Source organism: Hyperoodon ampullatus, assembly GCF_949752795.1.
Source record: "Hyperoodon ampullatus genome assembly, chromosome: X".
Lineage (NCBI taxonomy): Eukaryota > Metazoa > Chordata > Mammalia > Artiodactyla > Ziphiidae > Hyperoodon > Hyperoodon ampullatus.
The window spans coordinates 70,899,648-70,927,037 of NC_136913.1; the positions used below are offsets into that span (position 1 = coordinate 70,899,648).

A 27,390-nucleotide genomic window follows, 5' to 3' on the forward strand; every position below is an offset into this window, starting at 1 on the left:
AGTGGACATTAAGGAATTTAAATGTCCACTATCTGAAGCACTCATTTGGGCCCCAGAAGGTTGCTGTTCTAATACAGTTCCTGACAACTGAGAGTCAGTAAACCTTTAGCAATTCTGTGTCCAACTTCCCTTTCCCCCAAAAATAGAGGTTTATTATTCAGTTTAGCTAGATATCACAAGAGAATGTAAGACCTTGAAAGACGTACAACATTTGCTGAGGAAAAATTAAAGACAGACAGAACTCCAGACACAGAAGTTCAGTATTCCCCTTGTGCTTTAAAATGTCCTGCTTTTAGTTCTTCTCCAGTTACTTCCCTCTACAAGTCCACTGGTATGTACTCCAATTGAAGATTTAACTCTCTTTTCTGAATCAGGCTTCAATTACACAAAATTTCCTACTCAAACGGTCCAGAATCTTCTGTCAAGGACCAAAACCATCTCTTGCTTATGCCCATCTTTCCAAGAACAGACCGATCCACAAGTGTGTTTAACCTTAGACCTGGAGATAGCCAAGAGGCAGCATGTTGTAAGAGATGGATGGACTTGAATATATGGAAGTTGTGTATACACACAAACCAAAGAGATATTTGTGGTACAGGGCAGAGATAGAGGTGGGAAAAGAAGGAAGGTGGACTGTGTGTCTCAAAACGCCTCCATTTATACTCCTTTGCTAGACCTGGACAATGTTAAAGATGGACCTTCAGGAGCCAATGTAGTTTTGCTAGTCAGTCAGAGGGCAGAGAATGGACCTGGCTTAACTGCAATGTGTTATTCACCTTACCTTCTTAGGATACCTAACTAGGTTCCTCTGTGCTTCCTCTTGGCTACCCAATACACAGGGCTCCTAACAGGGCTGATTTATCTAGGTCTTTCTCAGATCTACAAATTATGCCTCCATCTTCCTTCACCTCTCTGAGTCAAAGTTTACATTCCCTAAAATTTGTAAGTTCTGTTAAGTAAGAGAAAATGATTTGAAATCAGAAGAACTACATTTGAGCCCAGGTTCATAGTTAATTGTATCCTTGAATAAGTTTTACCTCTCTAAGTAAAAACCTACTACATGCAAATTGTTTTCAGATATATCATCATATATGTCCTATATATCAAATGGAAATAATACTAGTATTTTCCTCACAAGGTCCCTATTAAACAAAAAAATGAAACTAATAACATCAGAACTAAAATGTATTAATCCATACATTGTGCAAAACACCTTAAGTTAATTGTGTAATATTTATAACTGTAAAAAACAAGATTAATACTGTTAGTGTCTCACTTTACAAATGAAGAAACTGAAGAAGAGCTTAAGTGAATTTTGTCCCAAGTCAGTTAGGTAGTTTTAGATCTCAAACTGGAATTCAGGTTTGTCTGCTCCTATGACTCAAACTCTTAACTATATAAGATAATATATATGAAAAGGTGTTAGCTATTATAATTTTTATGAATGGATCATTGCTATGCGCCAATGGCCACTTAGAGCTTAATTTGCTGATTTTGCTAAGTGTGTCTGTATTATCTGTATTTTAAATGAAACATGAAACAATGCTTTATTCTGAAGCAATGCTTTATTCTGAAGAAAGGAATCTCTACTAGCTGAAATTTAAGACAGTGGGGCGGGGAAGAAAGAACATCTTATTCATATGCTATAAATCAGTAGTTCTCAACCTGGAGTGACTGCACACACACTGGGGATATTTGGTAATATCTGGAGACATTTTGGTTGTTACAACTCACAGGGGTGGTGGTACTAGTGTCTAGTTGGTAGAGATCTAGGAATGCTGCTATATGCTGCCATGCACAGGACAGCCCCTACAGCAAAGAATTATCCAATCTAAGATGTTAGTAGTACCAATGTTGGGAAACTTTGTTGTAGTTGACCTCTTGCTCATAGAAGTCCTATCTGGGAGTAATACATTCAGTTTTCCCTCCTCTTAATGTTGACTCATAGTTCACCCTTCTGTAGACATTTATCATTATTCATATTTGCATTTGGGTTGCAAATTTATGACTTAGGTAGATTTAGGGGCCTTATTTACAAGACTGAGTTTTGTTGTTGTTGTTGTTGTTTTTCATTTCTAAAGATCAGTAACACATTTGTTTTAACACAAAGCTTAGAAACCTTACCAGGACTCTCAGACTTAAAAAAAATTTGGTTCCAGAATTTCAGAATAGCATGAAGCTAGGAGAATTTGGGGCCTCATGGTCTTGTTCTCATGACACATTACCTCAATCAAAGCTTCAACTACACATGAGTTATGAAACGGCTCAAGACAAAATACTTGGGTTTCAAATAAAATCTATCTGTGGCTTGGATTTTCTCCATCAGACCATTTAAAAATATTTCACACATAGAACATTCTTAGCAATGTAGGATATCAGTGCATCTTGTAAGCCCACTCAATAACATCCTAAAAATATTTCTGACAATGTAGGTGCATAGAAATTATTTTTATTTTAGAAAAATGGGAAACAAGGCTTCCCAAACTTTGCTTCTATCAATCAGAGCTACAACCAGGGACTTCAATCTTAGGTTTCTCAATCAAACTTCTAATCATTCAATTATGCATCCTTCCTTATTTGAAAACATTGATCACAGTAACTGGGTACTGACTTAAAGAGGAATGGATGTTAAATAGACCAACATCTAAAACTGGAAGTAGAACTCATTTCATTAATAGACCTTTGGATTTTCAAAGGAGATAAACACTAAAAGAATCATTTTGAGGTGACTCATGGAGCAGATGAAACAATGCAAAAGCTCACTTTTATATTTCTTCCTTATTAAAATGCAATGGTGAGAAACCACAATTCACCACCTTTTGGATTATGCTAACCTCATCTTCTAATATATCACAATGCTGAGTAATGAGTGAAATCACTAATATTACTAAGCTTTCAGACCAAAATTTAAAATATGTTATTACTTAAGTCTCCAGGCAGCAGTGTGTTATTACTGGAATCTTTGAGCAATCAACCTTTCAGGAGAAATGGAAGGCAGTGATGACAGCATGTTCCCAGAATTCTACCAGGCTGAGATTATCGTGGCTGAGGTCTGGGTACTTTGATACTAAATTTTAAAAGCAATCATTTATTTTAAAGAGGGTTCTGCTCTAAAATCTGGCTAGAGAAGGCTGAATTTAACTAGCAGCCGAAAACCATTCCAAAGTGTACAAACAAAAGCATATAATGAAAAAGCACCTCAGTGAAGTAGTCAGCATTCAAAAACTAAGATTCTGTTTTTCCCTCCTTGGGCCAGAACTTTGTACACAGGGTAAGTGTTCAACTTAAAAGGTAATTGCTTCCTCTTCAGGCGACTAAATGTATTGGAGAGATGAGTATGACTAATCCATGTTCAAGTTCACATTGCAGCAAAAGTCAGAGTCTGATTTTACCCTTTCCTTTCTCAAGGCTAAAGCTCAGGCTGTAGGTAAAAAAGGAATCGGTTGACTGATGAGTGTGACTATAGTGGACCAGTGTTAAAAAGTTTAACCGGGGACTAACTCCCCTGTAGACACAGTTTACATTTGCAGAAAACTCCAAGCCTTTCAGGAAGGTTCACATTATTTTTTTTCCTTATGTTTTTCTTTACAGTATGCTTTTCTGAGAGGGAAATCAGTCAGATATTCCCAAATCTGAACTAGTTAAAGAACATGAGCTTTGGAGTTAATTAGACCCAAGCTTGAATCCTAATTTCCCCATTTTGCTAAATGGTTGATATTGAGCAAGATGCTGAATTTTCTAATGTTAAATTGGGATATGATATCTCCTTCCCTGATATAATGTACACAAAACACATGGCACTTAGTGGGCCTTAAAAAATGCACCATTTTAGAATTAAGGTTCTTTCTGGGCTTAGCATTACAGGCTACCTTTTAAAGATAAATAAATTGATGCTTAAAGTGACAGTAAATTCCTAGAGAGCACTGTTTTGAACTTGACAGAAACCTAATGGCAGCAAATCACCCACTTGGGGCAAAGATGATATCTGATATTTTGGAAGAATTTCATCTGTAGACTATCCAGTCTACAGTAAAGTCTTCCTGGAGAAAGGAGGCCACAAAGTTGACAGGCTCCATTCTCACAGATGAAAACAAAGGACAAAATCCTCATGCAACTTTAACTTAACATATTAGAGGAAGCAGGTGATTAAAAGCACAGAGTCGGGAGCTAAAATTTGGGGTTGAAATTCCAGCTCTGCTATTTACTAGCTGTGTGACCCAGGTCACAGTTCATATTACATAACTTGTCTGAGTGTCAGTTCCTTCACCGGTAAAATAGAGATGATAAAATCTACCTCATAGTGTGATATAGCTGGATAACACCTGCTCATAAAGAATCAATATTTGATTTTCAGTTATTTTGTGAACTGGAGGTTAAACATAGCCATTATTAAAAACTGAATCATATAAACTTAATATAAAATAAGTAGTATTTAAGAAAAAGTGAATAAATACTTAAAACTCATCACTTTTTCACAGTATAATAAGCCTATGGACACCATGAATAAATCTGCAGTCTGACAAAATCAGACTTACTGGCCCATTGCAATGAAAGAGATCACAAACCAGAGGAATCATGGGGCATCTCCCAAACAGAGGACAAGATGGAGTTACAGAATTTTGGAGATAGATTTATGGAGCTTAAGTGAAATTTAAATGAAAGAGTGTTTTGATAGTCTCAAAGCAAAGCAGAGTTGCATGTAAAGGGACCAACATCATGTATGGACAGCAAAGTGGACTCAGGGTCCTGTTTCCTTAGAAATATAATGCTAAGATAGATATGGGATGTTATGCTAGAAAGTCTTCATCTGAATCTCTTTATCTGAGCTGGAAAATCAAGGATGCTTCTCTGGGTCAAAGTGACTTAGATTTCATAGGCAAGAGTAGGATATTTCATTATTAATGATATAATTACAAACAACCAAGTTTCTAAAGTCTTTTAGGGAACAGTGTTCTCTAGTGAGTAAGACAGCAGGAGACACAGAAAGAAGGGGGATGATATGACATTTTACAGTTGCAGATGTTGGTGGGAAAAGCATTGATTTCTCTTAACATTGCAGCTGGCTTTATCTCTGTCTTTTATTCCAGCATGATGAATAGCAGGGTGAATTTTTATATTCCAAGTTAATTTTTATTTTCTACACTTCTTAATTATTTTACTATTATCTATGTTCTTAAGGTCTTCTTTCCGTATGATGGAAATACTATATGATGGTGTGCTACTGCACATGTCTTCCCAAATCTGAATTAAACGACATCATGCTGCTAGATTGAAATTGACCATAGTGGAATATTTGTACCACAGAAACCAGAAACATTACACATCAGGGGTCTTTTTCTCTCCCAGACCGCTGGTAGTTAAGAACAGCACCTCACTGTTCATAAGGTCATGTGAGAGTTGCAAAAGTTAATACATGCCAAGTGCTTACAACTGTGCCTGAACCCGTAGTAAACACTCAAAAAAAGTTAGTTGTCGTTGTTGTTATCACAACGGCATGGTATTGTTTGTACTATGAGGAGGTGAAGAAGAAGGAAGAAAGGTAGTAGTAGTAGTAGTAGTAAATAAGAGACACACCTATAATGATGTATTAACATTTTATTCTAGGTAGAATTCTAAGATGGGCTGCAAGATCCTTGCTTCTTTATGTAAGGTCCTGAATAATACCTGGGAATATTATATATCTTGCTCCTATGATTAGGTTGTGTTATATGGCAAAATTGATTTTTCTGAAACTTTTTTTTTATTGTGGTAAAATATACATAACAAAATTTTATCATTTTAAGCATATTAATTGAACAATTCAGTGACATTAAGTACACTCACATTATTGTGCAACCATCACAACTAACCATCTCCAGAATGCCTTTGTATTTTTTTTTTATTTGGTTGTGCCAGGTCTTTTTTTTTTAACACCTTTATTAGACTATAATTGCTTTACAATGGTGTGTCAGTTTCTGCTTTCTAACAAAGTGAATCAGTTATACATATACATATGTTCCCATATCTCTTCCCTCTTGCATATCCTTTCCTCCTATCCTCCTTATTCCACCCATCTATGTGGTCACACTGCACTGAGCTGATCTCCCTGCGCTATATGGCTGCTTCCCACTAGCTATCTATTTTACATTTGGTAGTGTATTTATGTCCATGCCACTTTCTCACTTTGTCACACCTTACCTTTCCACCTCCCCGTATCCTTAAGTCCATTCTCTAGTAGGTCTACAACTTTATTCCTATCTTGCCCCTAGGTTCTTCTGACAATTTTCTTTTTTTTTTTTTTAGATCCCATATATATGTGTTAGCAAACAGTATTTGTTTTTCTCTTTCTGACATACTTCACTCTGTATGACAGTCTCTAGGTCCATCCATCTCACTACAAATAACTCAGTTTTGTTCCTTTCTATGGCTGAGTAATATTCCATTGTATATATGTGCCACCTCTTCTTTATCCATTCATCTGTCGAGGGACACTTAAGTTGCTTCCATGTCCTGGCTCTTGTAAATAGAGCTGCAATAAATATTTTGGTGTGTGACACTTTTTGAATTATGGCTTCTCAGGTTATATGCTGAGTACTGGGATTGCTGGGTCGTATGGTAGCTCTATTTTGAGTTATTGAAGGAACCTCCATACTGTTCTCCATAGTGGCTGTATAAATTTACATTCCCACCAACAGTACAAGAGTGTTCCATTTTCTCCACAACTCCTCCAGCATTTATTGTTTGTAGATTTTTTCTGATGGCCATTCTGATCAGTGAGAAATGATATCTCATTGTAGTTTTGATTTGCATTTCTCTACTGATTAATGATGTTGAGCATTCTTTCATGCGTTTGTTGGCAATCTGTATATCTTCTTTGGAGAAATGGCTTCACAGGCTAATTCTATCAAACATTTAGAGAAGAGCTAACACCTATCCTTCTCAAACTCTTCCATAGCAGAGGGAGAAACACTCCCAAACACATTCTACGAGGCCACCATCACTATGATACCAAAACCAGACAAAGATGTCACAAAGAAAGAAAACTACAGGCCAATATCGCTGATGAGCATAGATGCAAAAATCCTCAACAAAATACTAGCAAACAGAATCCAACAGCACATTAAAAGGATCATACATTATGATCAAGTGGGATTTATCCCAGGAATGCAATGATTCTTCAATATATGCAAATCAATCAATGTGACACATCATTTAAAAAAAATTGAAGGAGAAAAACATATGATCATCTCAATAGATGCAGAGAAATATTTTGACAAAATTCAACACCCATTTATGATAAAAACCCTGCAGAATGAAGGCATAGAGGGAACTTTCCTCAACATAATGAAGGCCATATATGACATACTCACAGCCAACATTGTCCTCAATGGTTAAAAGTTGAAACCATTTCCACTAAGAATAGGAACAAGAAAGTTTGCCCCCTCTCACCACTATAATTCAACATTGTTTTGGAAGCTTTAGACACAGCAATCAGAGAAGGAAAAGAAATAAAAGAAATACAAATTGGAAAAGAAGAAGTAAAGCTGTCACTGTTTGCAGATGACATGATACTATACACAGAGAATACTAAAGATGCTACCAGAAAACTACTAGAGCTAATCAATGAATTTGGTAAAGTAGCAGGATACAAAATTAATGCACAGAAATCTTTGCATTCCTTTACACTATTTATGAAAAATGTGAAAGTGAAATTAAGAAAACACTCTCATTTACCATTGCAACAAAAAGAATAAAATATCTCAGAGTAAACCTACCTAAGGAGACAAATAACTGTACGCAGAAAACTATAAGACACTGATGAAAGAAAGTAAAGATGATAAAAATAGACGGAGAGATATACCATATTCTTTGAGAGGAAGAATCAAAGTTGTGAAAATGACTCTACTACCCAAAAGCAATCAAAACATACAATGCAATTCCTATCACACTACCAGTGGCATTTTTCACAGAACTAGAAATACAAATTTCAAAATTTGTATGGAAGCACAGAAGACCCCGAATAGCAAAAGCAATCTTGAGAAAGAAAAGTGGAGCTGTAGGAATCAGGCTCCCTGACTTCAGAATATACTACAAAGTTACAGTAATCAAGACAGTATGGTACTGGCACAAAAATAGAAATATAGATCAATGCAACAGGATAGAAAGTCCAGAGATAAACCCACCCACATATGGTCAACTTACCTTTGATAAAGGAGGCAAGAATATACAGTGGAGAAAATACAGCCTCTTCAATAAGTGATGCTGGGAAAACTGGACAGCTACATGGAAAATAATGAAATTAGAACACTCCCTAACACCATACACAAAAATAAACACAAAATGGATTAAAGACATGAATGTAAAGCCAGACACCATCAACCTCTTAGAGGAAAACATAGGCAGAACACTCTATGACATAAATCACAGCAAGATCCTTTTGGACCCACGTCCTAGAGAAATGGAAATAAAAACAAAAATAAACAAATGGGACGTAATGAAACTTAAAAGCTTTTGCATAGCAAAGGAAACCATAAACAAAACGAAAAGACAACCCTCAGAATGGGAGAAAATATTTGCAAATGAAGCAACTGTCAAAGGATTAATCTCCAAAACATATAAGCAACTCATGCAGCTCAATAACAACAACAAAAAAAACCAAACAACCCAATCCAATAATGCGCAGAAGGCACAATTGATTTTAAAATAAGGAGATTATCTGGATGGACCTGATCTATTCATATTATCACTTTAATTCTGAGTCTATATGTCTTAGAGCAATTGAAAACTTTGAAGAATGAGAAAGATTTGATGCATGTTTGCTGGCTTGAACTTTGAAGGGGGTATGTGTCAAAGAATATGGGTGGCTTCTAGGAAATAAAAGCAGTTTCTGGCTAATAGCCAGCAAAGAAATAGGAACCTCAGTTCTACAACTGCAGATAAATGAACTCTGTCAACAATGAAAATGAGCTTGGAAATGGTTTTCCCCTAAGTCTCCCATATAAAAACTCAGTCTGCACAACACCTCGATCTCATCCTGTGAACAAAACTCAGTCAGGTCCATCCAGTCTTCTACCTTAAAAAACTATGAAGTGATAAATGGATTTTATTTTAAGATACTAAATTTGTGGTGACTTGTTATACAAAAGTAATTTTAAAAACTAAATAGTCTTCCTCATAATTATTTCTTTTTTGTTATTTCATCGGTTTCCCCTGTGCCAGCTGTAGTAAATTCCTTAAAATAAAATGTCTATGTACTGTTCCATGAGAATAGAATAAAGGGGCCAGAGGATCAATATGCACCATAAAAATATGAGAATCCCCCCTGCTCCCCTTTTCCCACCCTCAACATTTCTAAGTTTAGAGCACACGCAAAGAATAGAGGAAGGGAGGAACCTTATATCTTCTCATCATATAGACGAGTGAATTCCCTCCTTCTAGAACGTGGTTCCCTGAACTGGGATGAACTGTGTTCCTAGGTGAAACTCAGTTTCTCCAAGATGGAACCACAACCTCTATCTCTTCAAACTCCACTGACTCAGACATGAATTCCACTTCAGAGCTAAGCTTGAGAAAATAAGAGAAGGACATCACTGGGTAGAGTGGTAAGTACTAGCCCCTAAAGGAGCAGAAAGTAGGCCCCATGTAGCATCCTAAAGCCTCATACAAGAAAAGAAGAAGGATAGGAAGGGGAACAGTGACTTTTAATCTAAGTTTGAGTCCTGAGGCTATGCAATAGAGAAACTGTGTGGGGTTTCGCAACAGATATGCAGTAAATCACCTCAACTTCACTTATTGTAAGTATTAAATAAGATAATTTACATTAAAGTTATCAGCATACAGTAGTTGCTGGTTTTCCCATTCACTCACTTTTTACCAAATACTACTACTACAAGACCAGATCAAGATGGCAGAGAAGTAGGATGCAGAGCTCACCTTCTCCCCACAGATACATCAAAAATACATCTACATGTGGAACGACTCTCACAGAACATCTACTGAACCCTGACAGAAGACACCAGGGCAAGAAAATACCCACATAACTGGTTATGGCAAAAGAAAAAAAAAAAAGAGAAAAAGGAATCAGGACAGGATGTGCACTTCTGGCAGGGAGCTGTGAAAGAAGAAAGGTTTCCAGACACTAGGAAGTCCTCTTAATAACGGGGATAGAGAGAGCTTCAGAGCCTTAGAGGAGAGTGCAGCAACAGGTGTGCAGAGGGCAAAGCAGAGAGAGACCTGCACTGAGGATCAGGGCTGACTGGCACTCCCCAGCCTGAGATGTTTGTCCACTCACCTGCTGGAGCGGGTGGGGTAGGGTACTGAGGTTTTTGAGCTCCTGAGTGGGCTAGAGTGTAGTGTGCCACAACTGAGGGAGTCCAGGAAGAAGCCTGGGCCTGCCAGTAAAATAAGGTATAATTTTAGGGGGCATGCAAGGAGAAGGGCAGGCCTGCCATAGAAGCTTCTTTCTCTGCATGCTCACAGGTGTCAGGGCAACACTTACATGAGCTCCAGGGGCAGGTGCAAGCTGTGGACTGCCATCTCAGACTCCAGAGGCTGATGCAGATGACTGCTGCTGCCACCACCCCTGTGAATGTGGGTAAAGGTCAATACCCCAACCTTCCAGGGAGCCGGCACAGCCCACCAATGACAAGTGTCCCATGATCCAGACCCAATTTCTGTAGGAGTGAACAGACCACTTCTGCTGTGAGGGCCCCACAACATGGTGCCAACCACTTCCCCCACCTCCCTGCAGGGTGTGCAACATGCTGTCACTCCCTAGGGTCCTACAATCTGAGACCAACTTCCCCAGGGGTGCACCACCCTCGCTGCTGTAGCTGTATAGGGACACACTACTGGAGCCAACCACTGCACCTGCCTTCCTGGGAGCATGTACCTGTGCACCTGCACACCCCTTATCAAGGGGATAAGAGCAAACACACACTGAGGAAATTGACAGCAAGCATCCAAACCAAAAACAGCTCTCATGTCAAAAAAAAAATATCAAACCCACATAAGCTACACAGGGATGCTCCCACTTTTAAATAGCCCTCCAAGACTACAGTAGATAATTGTTTCTCCTAAACTCACAGAGTAAGATAAATATAAGCAAAAGGAAGAAGCAGAGGAACCACTCTCATTTAAAAGACCAAGAAAATTCCCCTGAAGGAACAAATAATGAAACAGACCTCTTCAGTCTAATAGTCACTGAGTTCAAAAAGGAGGTAATGAAAATACTAAAGGAATTAAGAAAGGCTATCAAAAGAAATACAGATTACTGAAAAAAGGAACTAGAAACTATAAGGAGAAGCCAAGCAAAATGAGAAAAGTTCATTTTCTGAGATGAAAGCTGAGCTTAAGGCAATGAATAGCAGAATGAATAATGAAGAAGAAAATATAAGTGACATGGAAGATAGGCTAATGAAAATTACCCAATCAAAACAGCAGACAGAAAGCCAAATGAAAAAAAAAAAAGAAAGCAATATAAGAGACTGATGGGATAATATAAAGTGGGCCAATCTATGCATAATAAGGATTCCAGAAGGAGAAGAAAGAGCAAAGGGGATTGAAAATGTATTTGAAGAAACTGTGGCTGAAATTTTCCTAAATCTAAAGAAGGAAACAGATATTCAGATACAGGAAGCACAGAGGGTACCAAACAAAATGAACTCAAATGGACCTACACCAAGACATATTATAATAAAAATGGGAAAAAAAAGTTAGAGAAGATTTAAAAAGTAGCAAGAGAAAAAGAAAGAGTTCTTTACAAAGGAACCCCCATAAGGCTATCAGCTGATTTCTCTACAGAAGACTGCAGGCCAGAAGCAAGTGGCAAAATATATTCAAAGTCTTGAAAGAGAAAAATCTGCAGCCTAGGATACTCTACCCAACAAGATTATCACTAAGAATAAGAGGAGAAATAACTTCTCAGACAAGCCAAAAATAAAATAAAATAAAATAAAATAAAATAAAATAAATAAAAATAAAGCAATACTAAACCTATCCTAAAAAAAATATTTAAAGGTCATCTCCAAATAGAAAAGAATCAAGAAGAAATATGAAGGAGGAAATCACAATTGGAAAATAAATCACTTAAGTTATCCAGCATACAGATCAAAAAGAAAAAAAAACTATTTGTAAAAGCAATGAAAAACACAAGGAACAGCAAAGGGATAAACACAAATATATAAAAAGTGACAACACAGTCATAAAATGTGGGGAAGGAGAGTAAGAAAATGCAGATTTTTTTCTTTTTTTTAGAATGTGTTTGAGCCTATATGACTATCAGTCTAAAGCAAGCAGATATAGAAAATGGTTAACATACTTGAAAAAGAGGGCAACCACAAATCAAAAACCTACAATAGATTCACAAAAACCTAAAAAAGAGAAGAGAAGCATAAAATAAAAAGAGATCATCAAACCAGAAAAAGAAAGGAACAAAGAAGAAACAAGGAATCAACTGGAAAACAATGTTCAAAACAGCAATAAATATATATATCAATAATTACCTTAAGTGTCAAAGGACTGAATGCTCCAATCAAAAGACATAGAGTGGCAGACTGGATAAAAAAACAGAAGCCTACAATATGCTTCCTACAAGAGACCTACATTAGTGCAAAGGACACATATAGATTGAAAGTGAGGGGATTGGAAAATAAATTTCATGCAAACAGAAATGACAAGAAAGTGGGAATTGCAATACTCATTCAGACAAAACAGATGTTAAAACAAAGGCTATAAAGAAAGATAAAAAGGACACTAATCTCAGCCATAAAAAGGAATGAAATTATGCTATTTGCAGAGACGTGAATGGACCTAGAGACAGTTATACAGAGTAAAGTAAGACAGAAAGAGAAAAAAAAACAAATGTCGTACATTAATGCATACATGTGGAATCTAGAAAAATAGTACAGATGAACCTATTTGCAAAGCAGAGACACAGATGTAGAGAAAAAACGTATGGACACCAAAGGGGTAAAGGGGGGTGGGATAAATTGGGGGATTGGGATGGATATGTGTACATTACTATGTATAAAATAGATAACTAATGAGAACCTACTGTATAGCACAGGGGAAAAAAAGAAGGTACAATCTGTTTGTAGGAGATATATTAAGTTAACCTTAAAAATGAATTCCAATATACAGTAGGCACAGACAAATACCATTTGATTCCACTTATGTGAGGTACCTAGAATAGTCAGATTCATAGTCAGAAAGGACATTGGTACATGCCAAGGGCCAGAGGGTGTGGGGAGGGGGAATTGGGAGTTAGTGTTTAATGGGGACAAAGTTTCAGCTTAGGAAGGTGAAAAATTGGGGGATGATGGTGAGAGTTGCACAATAATGTGAATATACTTAGTGCCACTGAACTGTACAGTTAAATATGATTAAAATAGTATGTTTTATATTATGTGACTTTTACCACAATAAAAATAAATTTTAAAAAGGACAGTATATAATGATAAAAGGATCAATACAAGGAGAGGATTTTACACTCATCAATATACATGCACCTAATATAGGAGCACACAAATACATAAAACAAATACTAACAGGCATAAAGTGAGAAATTGATGGAATACAATAATAGTAGATTTTCACACCCCAGTCACATCAATGGACAGATCTTTCAGACCAAGAATCAATATAGCAACAGAGGTCTTAAATGATGCAATAGAACATTGAGACTTAATTGATATTTTCAGGACACCATATCCAAAAAATAGCAGGATATACATTATTTTCAAGTGCACACGGAACATTCTCTATGATTGACCACATCATAAGGCATGAAACTAACCTCAACAAATTTAAGAGTATATAAATTGTTTCAAGCATCTTCTCTGACCACAATGGCATGAAACTAGAAATCAAAAACAGGAAAATAAATGAAAAAAAAAATTTACCTGGATACTAAATAACTTGCCACTAAAGAACCAATGGGTCAAAGAGGAAGTCCAAAAGGAAATTAAAAAATGCATTGAGACAAATGACAATGAAAACACAACAATACAAAATCTATGGGATGCAGCCAAAGTAGTTCTTAGAGGGAAGTTCATAGCGATACACACCTTCATCAAAAAACAAGAAAAATCTCAAGTAAACAACCTAACCTATCATCTAAAATAATTTAAAAAGAAGAACAAACAAAGCCTAAAGTCAGCAGAAGGGAGGAAATACTAAAGAATCGGGAGGAAATAAATAAAACTGAGATTAAAAAATAATAACCAAATTAACAAAACCAAGGGTTGGTTCTTTGAAAAGGTAAACAAAACTGACAAACCTCTGCCCAGGCTCACCAAGAAGAACAGAGAGAGAACCTAAATAAACAAAATAAGAAATGAAAAAGGAGAAATCTCAACTGATACCACAGAAATACAAAAAAAATTAAAGAGAATACTATAAAAAATTATATGCCAACAAATTTGACAACCTAGAAGAAATGGACAACTTTCTAGAAACATACATACCACCAAAATTGAATCAAGAAGAAACTGATAATTTGAACAGATCGATCACAAGAAGTGAAATAGAATCTGTAATAAAACAAAAAACTTCCTACAAACAAAAATCCAGGACCAGATGACTTCAAAGGTAAATTCTACCAAACATACAAATAAGAAGGTATACCGAATCTTCTCAAACTCTTCCCAAAGATTGAAGAGAAGGGAACACTACCAAAGACATTCTATGTAGCCACCATCACCCAGATACCAAAATCAGACAAAGAGACCACCAAACAAGAAAACTACAGGCCAATATCTTTGATGAATATAGATGCAAATAATTCTCAACAAAATATCTGCAAACAGAATCCAACAATGCATAAAACAGATCATACACCACGAGCAAGTGGGATAAATCCCAGGTTCAAAAGGATGGTTCAACATATGCAAATCAATCAATATAATAAACCACATTAACAAAAGTCAAAAACCACATGATCTTCTCAATAGATGCAGAAAAAGAATTTGACAAAATTCAACATCCATTCATGATAAAAACTCTTACCAAAGTGGGAATAGAGGGAACATATCTCAAAATAATAAAAGTAATTTATGACAAACCCACAGCAAATATAATACTCAAAGGTGTAAAACAGAAAGCCTTCTCACTAGGATCTGGAACAAGGCAAGAATGCCCACTCTCACAACTTCACTTCAACATAGATTGGAAGTCCTAGCCACAGCAATCAGACAAGAAAAAGAAATAAAATCTATCCACATTGGAAGGGACGATGTAAAATTGTCATTATATGCAGATGACATCATACCATATAGAGAAAACCCTAAGGACTCCACACGAAATCTATGAGATCTAATAAATGAATTCAGCAAAGTAGCAAGATACAAGATTTACATTCAGAAATCAGTTGCATTCCTTTACACTAACAATGGAATATCAGAAAGGGAATGTAAAAAAAAATACCTTTTTTAAATAAATTATTATTTTTAACACCTTTATTGGAGTATGATTCTTTTAGAGTGTTGTGTTAGCTTCTGCTGTATAACAAAGTGAATCAGCTATATGTATACATATATACCTATATACTCTCCCTCTTGCACCTCCCTTCCACCCTCCCTATCGCACCCCTCTATGTGGTCACAAAGCACTGAGCTGATCTCTCTATGCTACACAGCTGCTTCCCACTAGCTATCTATTTTACACATGGTAGTGTATATATGACAATGCTACTCTCTCACTTTGCCCCAGCTTACCCTTCCCCTCCCCGTGTCCTCAATCCCATTTTCTATGTCACTGTCTTTATTCCTGTCAGGACCCTAGGTTCATCAGAACTTTTTTTTTTAGCTTTTACATATATGTGTTAGCAAACAGTATTTGTTTTTCTCTTTCTGACACACTTCGCTCTGTATGACAGACTCTAGGTCCATCCACCTCACTACAAAAAACTCAATTTCATTTATTTTTATGGCCGAGTAATATTCCATTGTATATATGTGCCACATCTTCTTTATCCATTCATCTGTCAATGGACACTTACGTTGCTTCCATGTGCTGGCTATTGTAAATAGTGCTGAAATAAACACTGTGGTACCTGACTCTTTTTGAACTATGATTTTCTCACGGTATATGCTGAGTAGTGGTATTGCTGGGTCATATGGTAGTGCCATTTTTGTTTTTTTAGGGAACCTCTATAAAAAAATCGGCAAACACTTTTTAAGGAACCTCCATACTGTGCTCCATAGTGGCTGTATAAATTTGCATTCCCACCAACAGTGCAAGAGGGTTGCCTTTTCTCCACACCCACTCCAGCATTTATTCTTTCTAGATTTTTTGATGATGGCCATTCTGACCGGTGTGAGATGATATCTCATTGTAGTTTTGATTTGCATTTCTCTACTGATTAATAATGTTGAGCATCCTTTCATGTGTTCGATGGCAATCTGTATATCTTCTTTGGAGAAATGTCTATTTAGGTCTTCTGACCATTTTTGGATTTTTTTTTTTTTGATATTGAGCTGCATGAGCTGCTTGTAAATATTGGAGATTAATTCTTTGTCAGTTGCTTAATTTGCAAACATATTCTCCCATTCTGAGGGTTGTCTTTTGGTCTTGTTTATGGTTTCCTTTGCTGTGCAAAAGCTTTGAAGTTTCATTAGGTCCCATTTGTTTACTTTTGTTTTTATTTCCATTTCTCTAGGAGATGGGTCAAAATGGATCTTGCTGTGATTTATGTCAGAGAGTGTTCTGCCTATGTTTTTCTCTAAGACTTTGATAGTGTCTGGCCTTATATTTAGGTCTTTAATCCATTTTGAGTTTATTTTTGTGTATGGTGTTAGGGAGTGTTCTAATTTCATACTTTTACATGTACCTGTCCAGTTTTCCCAGCACCACTTATTGAAGAGGTTGTCTTCTCTCCACTATATATTCTTGCTTCTGACCCAGCAATCCCACTACTGGGCATATACCCTGAGAAAACCACAATTCAAAAAGACTCATGTACCAAAAGGTTCATTGCAGCTCTATTTACAATAGCCAGGACATGGAAGAAGCCTAAGTGTCGATTGACAGATGAATGGATAAAGAAGATGTGGCACATATATACAAGGGAATATTACTCAGCCATAAAAAGAAACGAAATTGAGATATTTCTAGTGCTGTGGATCGACCTAGAGTCTGTCATACAGAGTGAAGTGAGTCAGAAAGAGAAAAACAAATACCGTATGCTAACACATATATATGGAATCTAAGAAAATAAAAAAAAAAGGTTATGAAGAACCTAGGGGTAAGATGGTAATAAAGACACGGACCTACTAGAGAATGGACTTGAAGATATGGGGAAGTGGAAGGGGAAGCTGTGACAAAGTGAGAGAGTGGCATGGACATATATACACTACCAAATGTAAAATAGAGAGCTAGTTGGAAACAGCTGCATAGCACAGGGAGATCAGCTTGGTGGCTTGTGACCACATAGAGGGGTGGGATATGGAGTGTAGGAGGGAGGGAGATGTGAGAGGGAAGAGATATGGGAACATATGTATATGTATAACTGATTCACTTTGTTATAAAGCAGATACTAACACACAATTGTAAAGCCATTATACTCCAATAAAGATGTTAAAAAAAAAAGATGTGGCCCATATATACAATGGAATATTACTCAGCCATAAAAAGAAATGAAATTGAGTTATCTGTAGTGAGGTGGATGGACATTGAGTGTGTCATACAGAGTGAAGTAATTCAGAAAGAGAAAAACAAATACCATTCTAACACATACATATTGAATCTAAAAAAATAAAATTGTTCTGAAGATCCTAGGGGCAGGACAGGTATAAAGCCACAGATGTAGTGAATGGACTTGAGGACACAGGGAAGGGGAAGTGTAACCTGAGATGAAGTGAGAGAGTGGCATGGACATATATACACTACCAAATATAATATAGATAGCTAGTGGGAAGCAGCCTCATAGCACAGGGAGATCAGCTCAGCTCAGTGCTTTGTGACCACCTAGAAGGATGGGATAGGGAGGGTGGGAGTGAGATGCATGAGGGAGGGGATATGGGGATATATGTATACGTATAGCTGATTCACTTTGTTATACACAGAAACTAACATAACAATGTAAGGCAATTATACTCCAATAAAGATGTTAAAAAATATCTACAAACAATAAATGCTGGAGAGGGTGTGGAGAAAAGGGAACCCTCTTGAACTGTTGGAGGGAATGTAAATTAGCAATACCTTTTAAAATTGCACTCCAAAATTTAAAATAAGTAAGAATAAAACTTACCAAGGTGGTGAAAGACTTATACACTAAGAACTATAAAACATTAATAAAGGAAATAAAACAGAATTCAAGAAAATAGAAAGGTATCCCATGTTCTTGTATTGGAATAATTAATATTGTTCAAATGGCCATAATACCCAAAGCAGTCTACAAATTTAATGTGATTCTTATCAAATTTCCCATGAAATTTTTCACCGAAGTAGAAAAAATATTCCAAAAATTTATATGGAACCATAAAAGACCCAGAATTGCTAGAGCAATACTGAGGGGAAAAAAAAGCAGTAGGCATAACTCACACAGACTTCAGACAATAGTGCAAAGCTACAGTAATCATAACAGTGTGGCATTTGTACAAAAACAGACATATAGGTCAATGGAACACAATAGAGAGCCCAGAAGTAAACCCACACCCTTATGGTCAATTAATCTTCAACAAAGGAAGCAAGAATATAAAATGGGTAAAAGATAATCTCTTCAGCATGTGGTGCTGCGAAAGTTGGACAGCTGTATGTCAATCAATGAAGTTAGAACACACCCCCACACCATGCATAAAAATAAATTCAAATTGCTTTAAGACTGAAACTTAAGCCAAGACACTGTAAAACTCCTAGAAGAGAACATAGGCAAAATATTCTCTGACATAGATAGTACCAATGTTTTCTTAGGTCAGTCTCCTAAGGCAATAAAGATAAAACAAAAGTAAACAAAGGGGACCTGCTCAAATTTACAAGCTTCTGCACAACAAAGGAAACAACTTAAAAAAATGAAAAGACAACCTATTGAATGGGAGAAAATATTTGCAAATGTGGCAACACACAAGGGCTTAATCTCCAAAATATACAAATAACTCATACAACTCAACAACAACAAAAAAACAAATAACCCAATCGAAGAATGGGCAGAAGACCTTAATACATTTATCCAGAGAAAACATGCAGATGGCCAGTAGGCACATGAAAAGATGCTCAACATCACTAATTATTAGAGAAATGTAAATCAAAACTACAATGAGGTACCACCTCACATGGGTCAGAATGGCCATTATTAAAAAGTCTACAAATAGAAAAAGCTGGAGAGGATATGGAGGAAAGGTAACTCTCCTACAGCATTGGTGGGAATGTAAGTTGGTACAGCCACTATGGAAAACAGTATAGAGTTTCCTCAGAAAACTAAAAATGGAATTACTATATGTTCCAGCAATCCCATTCCTGGGAATATACACAGAAAAAACTATAATTCAAAAAGATATATGCAACCCTATTTTTATAGCAGCACTGTTCACAATAGCCAAAACATGGAAATAACCTAAATGTCCATTGGCAGATGAATGGATAAAGAAGATGTGGTACATATATACAATGGGATACCACTCAGCCATAATAAAGAATGAAATAATGCCATTTACAGCAACATGGATGCAAAAGTCAGAAAGAGGACAAATATCATATGATACCACTTATATATGGTATCTAAAATATGACACAAATGAACCTGTCTACAAAACAGAAACAGACTCATAGACATAGAGAACAAACTTGTGGTTGCCAAGGGTGAGGGGAGGAGGGGGAGGGATGATTTGGGAATTTGGTATTGGTTGATGCAAGTTTTTACATTTAGAATGGATAAACAAGGTCCTAATGTATAGCACAGGGAACTATATTGAATAGCCTGTGATAAACCATAACAGAAAATAATATTAAAAAATGAATGTATACAAATACTACTACTATTAAAAACTAAATCCTACCTACTATACTACTTAAATGATTCTTTGTAATTTATTAAGTACATTTATATATCACCCAAGGACACGCCATGAGTTAGGATAACAATTGTGTCTAAAGTTCATGTCTCCAAGGCTAAATATTATAGCAGCGTAATAACAATACCAGTAATAACTACCATTTATTGAACACCTTATATGTGGCACCACTGTTTTAATACTTTCACATTGGTTGCCTCCCATCCTTTCAACAAACCTGTGGGGAAGGATTTATTGCCTTTGTTTACTAAATGAGAAATTTGGGGCTTACAATACAAAAGTAAGTTTCAGAGTTTGAGAATGTGTCTGTTGGAGTAAAGAAAAATCTCTCTTCTATACTGCCACACTTACTCACTAATGCCTCAGTATTAATGATTTTTGTTCTGCTTTTTACTGGTAGAAGCAAGGAGGATTACTATAATTAGAACTAGAAAGAAGGAGGGTGGGGAACTGAAGGTAATGATCTTTTTTTCTATTTTTCCTAAGCCTGATTCTACCTGTTATATATAAAGTTTGTGCAGAATATCGAAAAAGTAATCAATAATCATATATTTCTGACACAAAAATATTTATATCCCTACAATTTTAAGTACTTAATGGTAGGTATTGATAGGTATTATTATCTTTATTTTACCAGTGAAGAAGGAAATTTAAAGAGATTGGTAGCTTATCCCAGGTCACATAGTAACTAAGTCGCTTGGGATCAGGAATGAGTTGCTCAAAAGTTCAGATGCTTAACCTTAACTCACACTGCACTGATTCTCCTTGGATTACACACTCAGAGTTCTTGGTAGCAGAACTAGTCCATGACAAAGTGGTCATCAACTTTTAAAGCAGGTGGACCTGCATATAATTAACATGTTTTACCTGCATATCAGTTTCTCATCACAGAGCATAACCTGGAAATTTGTGTTGCTCAACATTTTCAAATTCTGAATGGAAAGAGCTTATACTTACACAGAAGTCCCTTTCTTTTCCTTGGATGCTTTGCAGTCTACTGTTGGCTTAAGCAAGACCACCAGAGAAATGTGAATATGGACGACAGGGTTACTTTACTTTGACCAAGTATAGCTCAATAATAATTTAGGGGGAAGATAACTTTGGCTTTATGGCATCAATTTACAGTAAGCAATATTAATAGAAATACGCCTTAAGAAACATGTTACTGTGTTTACTATGGAGGTGCTGTTGATGATATCGTTCATAACATACTCTTCAAGACTGCTCATAAAATGACTAGTTTTCTGATCTTCGTAGCAATAGTTTTCTGATCTCAGTAGCAATAACTCTGCTTCTATATTTGTCATTTAGATAATGTGAATCATACAACTGATAAGGTTTCCTTCTTTGCATTGAAAGCTTAAAAGTTCAGAATCAAATTTGTAGCTCATGTTTAGCAAATGTGAAGAAATTTTCAAGCATGCAGTTTGCATGCTAACTGCATTCAGACATTCTTTATTCAGTCACTGCTATCTCCTCATTTCCAAAGCCATGTACTCTTTCCAAGCTTCACAGAGTCAGTATGTGTGGTGGTTACAAACCATGGCTTCTACAATTAGATTGTCTGAGTTTGAATCTACTTTCTGTCACTTACTATGTGATCATGAACAAAGTATTTACATACTCTGTACCTCAGTTTCTGCATTTGTTGAGTCGACATAATAGTACTTACCTCTTAGAGTTGTTATGAGTATTATATTGCAGTAATATATGTAAAGTGCTTAGAACAGAGCCTGAAATTCAGTACCTCTGCATTGTATAACTCCAGTGGATGCTATTTACATAGAATGTAGTGTGAATGGTAACTCCTTGATTTGGACAGTACGGCGGCTCTGCTGACACAGAGTGGATGCCATATATATGTTAGCTTTGTTATTGCTAACACATGCTCATAAAGCAGAGTTTTACTGGAAAAAAATTGGATTTTGCCTATTTCCCTGTCTCTGTTTCTACAGAAGAAGGTGGGTGCATAAAACTTCAGGCTGTCAGACAACTTTCTAAAACTTTCATGCAAGGCTACCTTTCCACCTCTAAATAGAGACAGGTGCAATCCCATTTTGTACTAGGTTAGTGAGGTGGGAGCAGCATGTGACATCCAAATATTATATGTAAATATGCTAGGTAGGCCATTTCATCAGACTTGTTATTCTAACTTTAAACAGCAAATACAGCATAAGGAAAATTTTAATTTGGCCTGTACCTACAAACTTTCTTAAGAGTTTTAAGGGATTCTAATGAAAGGATTGTATTGAGTTAGATCTAACATTTTTGGTTCTTTGTTTTAAAGTTTCATTTCAAATCGAGAAGATATTTAAAAGTTTAATGTCAAATAAACATGTACTTCTAACATGCATGTACCACCACCACCAATACTATTTTCTTTAATTTGCTTAATCTAAAATACTGCCTGACAATAATCATCTTGAATGACAGAAACATGAGAATGCAGAGGAAGATTTGGAGGGTTTTGGAAAACACATGAATGTCTAAATATTAAAATAAAAATATAGGGCTTCCCTGGTGGTGCAGTGGTTAAGAATCTGCCTGCAAATGCAGGAGACACGGGTTCGATCTCTGGTCCAGGAAGATCCCACATGCCACGGAACAACTAAGGCTGTGTGCCACAACTACTGAGCTTTCACTCTAGAGCCTACGAACCACAACTGCTGAGCCTGCATGCCACAACTACTGAAGCCTGTGTGCCTAGAGCCTGTGCTCTGCAACAAGAGAAGCCACCACAATGAGAAGTCCATGCACTACAATGAAGAGTAGTCCCCATTCACTGCAACTAGAGAAAGATCACACGCAGCAGCAAAGACCCAACACGGCCAAAAATAAATAAATAAAATAAATACATTTATAAAAAATAAAAAATATAAAATAAATATGTATATATATATTAACTTTAGTGATATAATAGTTTCACTTCAGATGAAAGCAGATCTTAGAGAAGAGGGTTTTCTCTTTAGAAGACATAGAATAGATCTGCAGGCAAACACATAAGCCTCATACTTTCCAAAGGATATTCCATATTTTAGCAAGCAGGCAAGGAGAGGCTATAGTAGAAGTGATCACTGTACTCCCATTCCCTTTGGATTGATTGAGTAACTTTAACAAATTTCATAGGGAGGAGTGAATGACTACTTGGGTTTACTCTCAGTCAAAATTAAACTTTAATTAGTTGAATGTGAGCTCTATCTTCAAATTGTTCCTGGCTCATAATTAGAGCAGTGCCTCCATCTACCATTTGTAAGATCAGGAATCAAAAATTGGCTGCCTCAGTTTTTCAGCCAAATTGCCAACCTTTTCTCCATAAGTCTCAAGACCCTCTTACATTGACTTTCAGTCAAAGACAAAACCAAGAAAGAAGCTAAAATAAAGCATTTCAAAACCCAATTTACCCATAAGTCCAGGGAAAACTGTTGAGCTTCTTGTTCTAAGCCTTACACCAGGAAACTCTGTGGAAAAATGATTCCAAATAAGAGTTTTGGTAATTGAATATGGTTCCTATCTTAAGCCCCCATAGCAGAATATCAACAACCCATACCCTCAGGTTCAAAAAATAAATAAATAAATAAAACAAATCAAGGAAGCTCATGATGTCACCATTTACTTCTCCTGGACTATGATGCTTTCATTCCTTCTCCAAATATTTATTGAATATTTATTGTATTCAAAACACTGATCAGGTGACTGAGTTCATAATCTCTACCTCCTAAAAGTAAAAATGGAACTCATACTTAAATAATCTGGCTAACTGTTTATTCAATTTTTCTTAAAGACATTGAAATAATCTTTGAAAAGAAGATCTCACTCAATGTTATGAGCCAAACTGTATTCCTCTAAAATTTATATGTTCAAGTCCTAACCTGCAGTTCCTCATAATACAACCTTATTCAGAGATAGGTCTTTACCATGTTAAAATGCGGCCATTGCAGTTGGCCCCAATTTAATATGACTTGTGTCCTTATAAAAAGGTGAAATTTGGAGACAGGATTAAATACACAGCGAGAATATTAGGTGGACATATAAACAGCCATCTATAAGCCAAGGAGAGAGTCATGGAACAGATCCTTCCCTCACATCCCTCAGAAGGAACCAACCCTGCTGACACCTTTTGTTCAGACTTCTAATCTCCAGAACTGTTGATACAATAAATTGTTGTTTAAGTCACCCAGTTTATGGTACTTTGTTACAGAAATCCTAGTAAAGTGATACAGTCAATTTAACAATTCATAATTATATGGAAGCCTAAGTTTTCAACCTACCTAGAAGTATGTACACAACATGTGTATATGCACACACACACATAAATACACCTTGAGGTAACTCAAGGCAGAACTAATTAGTATGTTTCTAAAAATTAACACTACCATTTTATTTTTCAGCAAAATTTAACAATGAATCTAATTTTATAAAGGGATAAAAAACAACTATGTTAAAGCAGGTCGAGAAATGGTTTGTATTATCAGTGCCAAATCACTCTGGACAGTTACTGAAGTTGTATGTGAATGACAAAAAACACAGCATTATGAAGAACAAATGAAAATGGACAAATGCTCCAACAGACACGCAGCGCTGGCTGGTTTGGGAATAGCATTCTCATGGCTATGTTCTTCTCCGGACCGTGTGTAATCCATGCATGGGAGCATGAAATTTTTAACAGCAAAATTCCAGTAAGCAAGCAAGTGTGCAATTTGAACCCCAGCTGCTCCTTAAGGTTAAGGAGAGGAGGAAAGGATACATTTGACAGCAAAAAAAAAAAAAAAAAAAATGACATTACTATAGATTAAATGACTTCTGAGTTATTCAGGGGCGATTCTTTGAGACAGAACTCAGGTTAGAAATTCTTTTTTATTTTTTCTATCAAAATTCAGGTACATTTCTAAGCAATAATGCAAATATCAGGTATATTTATAAAGCAGAAATGCAAATAGACATATCTATAAAATTTCATATGCCTACATATACCCATACATATTATATGCCATTTCATTAGTATAATATCATTCTGTTAAATGTTGACATTGTGTGTGTGTGTGTGTGTGTGTGTGTGTGTGTGTGTGCGTGAGAGAGAGAGAGAGGGAGAGTCTTATATTGTCCACTGTAGAAATACAAATACTTCACGTTTTACGTCCTTAATCAGCAACCACCGAAATTGTTAGTAAACCTTTAAGCTGAATAGACTTGGGAATGAGAAGTTTGGAATGGGTTGAAGGCAAATTAGGATGTAGGACAAAGTCTGATGACAAACTATTTATCTAAGAACATTCCTGAAAAGGAGAATACAGGTCAAAGGATACTGAGCAAGTTGGTGAATTCCAGATAATCTATCACTCAATAGTCAGAACACACATTGACTTCTCTTGCTTCTCTCTAGGTACACTCCTGCAGAAAGCACCAGAAAGAACATTGTTGGAGTTGATTTGTCTGGCTTCTTGGTGCTGGGTAGGGAGGACTTCAAATAATTGAAGTAGTTTAAAGTTGTTTAGAGTTTTCTGGACTTAATCATAAGCTTCTCTTTGCAATGTTGCCCTCTGATAAGTTTCCTTGCAAATATGCTCTAGCCAAGACCAGAAACTTCATTTGACAATTGTGGATGTGTCTGTTTGTATATAGAATTTTCTGTACCTTACCTGGTTGCAGTAAGAAGTTAATCTTTTCATCTTCTAGTAATATTAATAATTTTCATATATTGAGTACCAGGTAATATTATAAGCATTTCATATTTAATCTTTAAAACAGCTCTACAAGGTAGATGTTATTGTTTTCATTTTACAAAGACACTGCAGGTATAAGGGTAAAGTTATATGTAGCTTGGATTCAAACCCAACCACTTTGGATTCAAAGCTGTGTTATTTCATATCCAGTATATTATAAGTGATTGGATTTAGATTTGTGACCTATTTTGTAAAATGCTCCGTGTTTATTTTTTAACAATTTATATATATAATCCCTTGCAGTATTCTGTGTTTCAGCAGACTTCACTGACAAATGGTTTTCCTTTAGGTTCTTAAATGGAGTACATATTGTCAGCATAAATTTGTGGACGTTATCCATTTTAAAAACTCAGGAGTCTTGGTTCCCGGATTGTTCCCAGCACTAGACCCTGGTTGCTCAGCACCCCTCACCCACACCCAGTGGATCACTGCTCATCCTTAATCTCTCCTAGGCTCAGAGAGACTCTGCAGTGAGTGCCCTGAGTCGGTGCAGACCTGACCCTAGTCTCCCCACAACTCTGTAGAGGCAGCTGCCACAGCCTCTCCAGATGCCGTGGATGGTGTCAGCACAGAGCTGGGCGGGTGCCGCAGGTCACTGGGCCACTGCTGCTAATGGTGCCCACCTGTTGGCACTGAGATCAGCTTCAAACTGCCCAACTATGCCTAGCAGTGCTTCTACTAGGACATTACGCCTGTCACCAAGTACACCCTCGAGTTCCAGGCTACTACTGGCAGTCACTATGATGTAGATTGTCGATCTGACGGTCCTGATGGCAATGTGTTATACAAAAAGATGAAGAAACAGCCTCCAAAACTGGGAGATACAAATTTTGTGTCAACAATGAATATTCTGCTTTGACACATAAAATCCATAAAATCGTATGTTTTAATTTTGAAGTTGGAGAAGACCCACCATTGTTTCCTAGTGAGAACTGAGTCAGGGTTCTTACCCAGATGGAATATGCCTGTGTTTCAATTCACGTAACTCTGAAGCCTGTCATCAACTTTCAGACTCATTTCCGTTTGAAAGAAGCTCAAGGCCTAAGCCAGCCAAGGATCTAAATATAAGAGTGTCCTTGGTCAGTAGAAGCCCGCATTCTTCTGGTGGTTATCATAGGGCTGGTATTTCTTCTGAAAAGTTTTTCTCTGTTGAAAGAACCACCACAACTCATGTTGGATCATAACTACGTTTTGAGAATTCATGCACCCTAATCACTGTACTATTGCTGTCCTCTAATTTTATGTACAGAAGAACTAAATACTGGCAACATTTTTAAAACCTTATTCATACACTTGTTGGGGGGTGATGTGCAGTGCATAGCCTCAAACTTTGGAAAGGACACTTTTTTTTTATTTGTACAGGTAGAAAAACTTTGGAAGTTATTTTGAGCTACTCAAAATTCAACACCAATGATGTTGGTGTTGTTTATATCTACTCTTCTGTACACTAAACTTTGGTATTTTGATTCCTTTTAGCCATTTAAAAGTAGTTTTCTTTTAGGTTGTGGATATTTTTAAAACCTTACATTTAATGTCCACGTGTGTTGTGAAGGAAGATAATTGTCTTTTAATTGTTTATAGCAAATAAAATTTTGTTTTTAAGAGAATCAAAAGTGATTAATAGTAGCCCAAGCCCTATTCTGCACTGTTTAATTTTATGGGAAAAAATCGAACATAGAAATGTC

At 36.4% G+C, this 27,390-nt stretch overlaps 1 pseudogene across 1 annotated transcript in view; it reads left to right on the forward strand.

Annotated features, from left to right (window-relative positions):
- LOC307069731 (transmembrane emp24 domain-containing protein 7-like) overlaps nucleotides 1-26,889 on the forward strand; it is a 118,466-nt pseudogene extending 91,577 nt beyond the window's left edge. Inside the window, exon 2 of the transcript in view lies at nucleotides 26,388-26,889. The product of the transcript in view is annotated as a transmembrane emp24 domain-containing protein 7-like (transcript). The remainder of the gene's footprint in view (nucleotides 1-26,387) is intronic.
- Nucleotides 26,890-27,390: the final 501 nt, after the last annotated feature.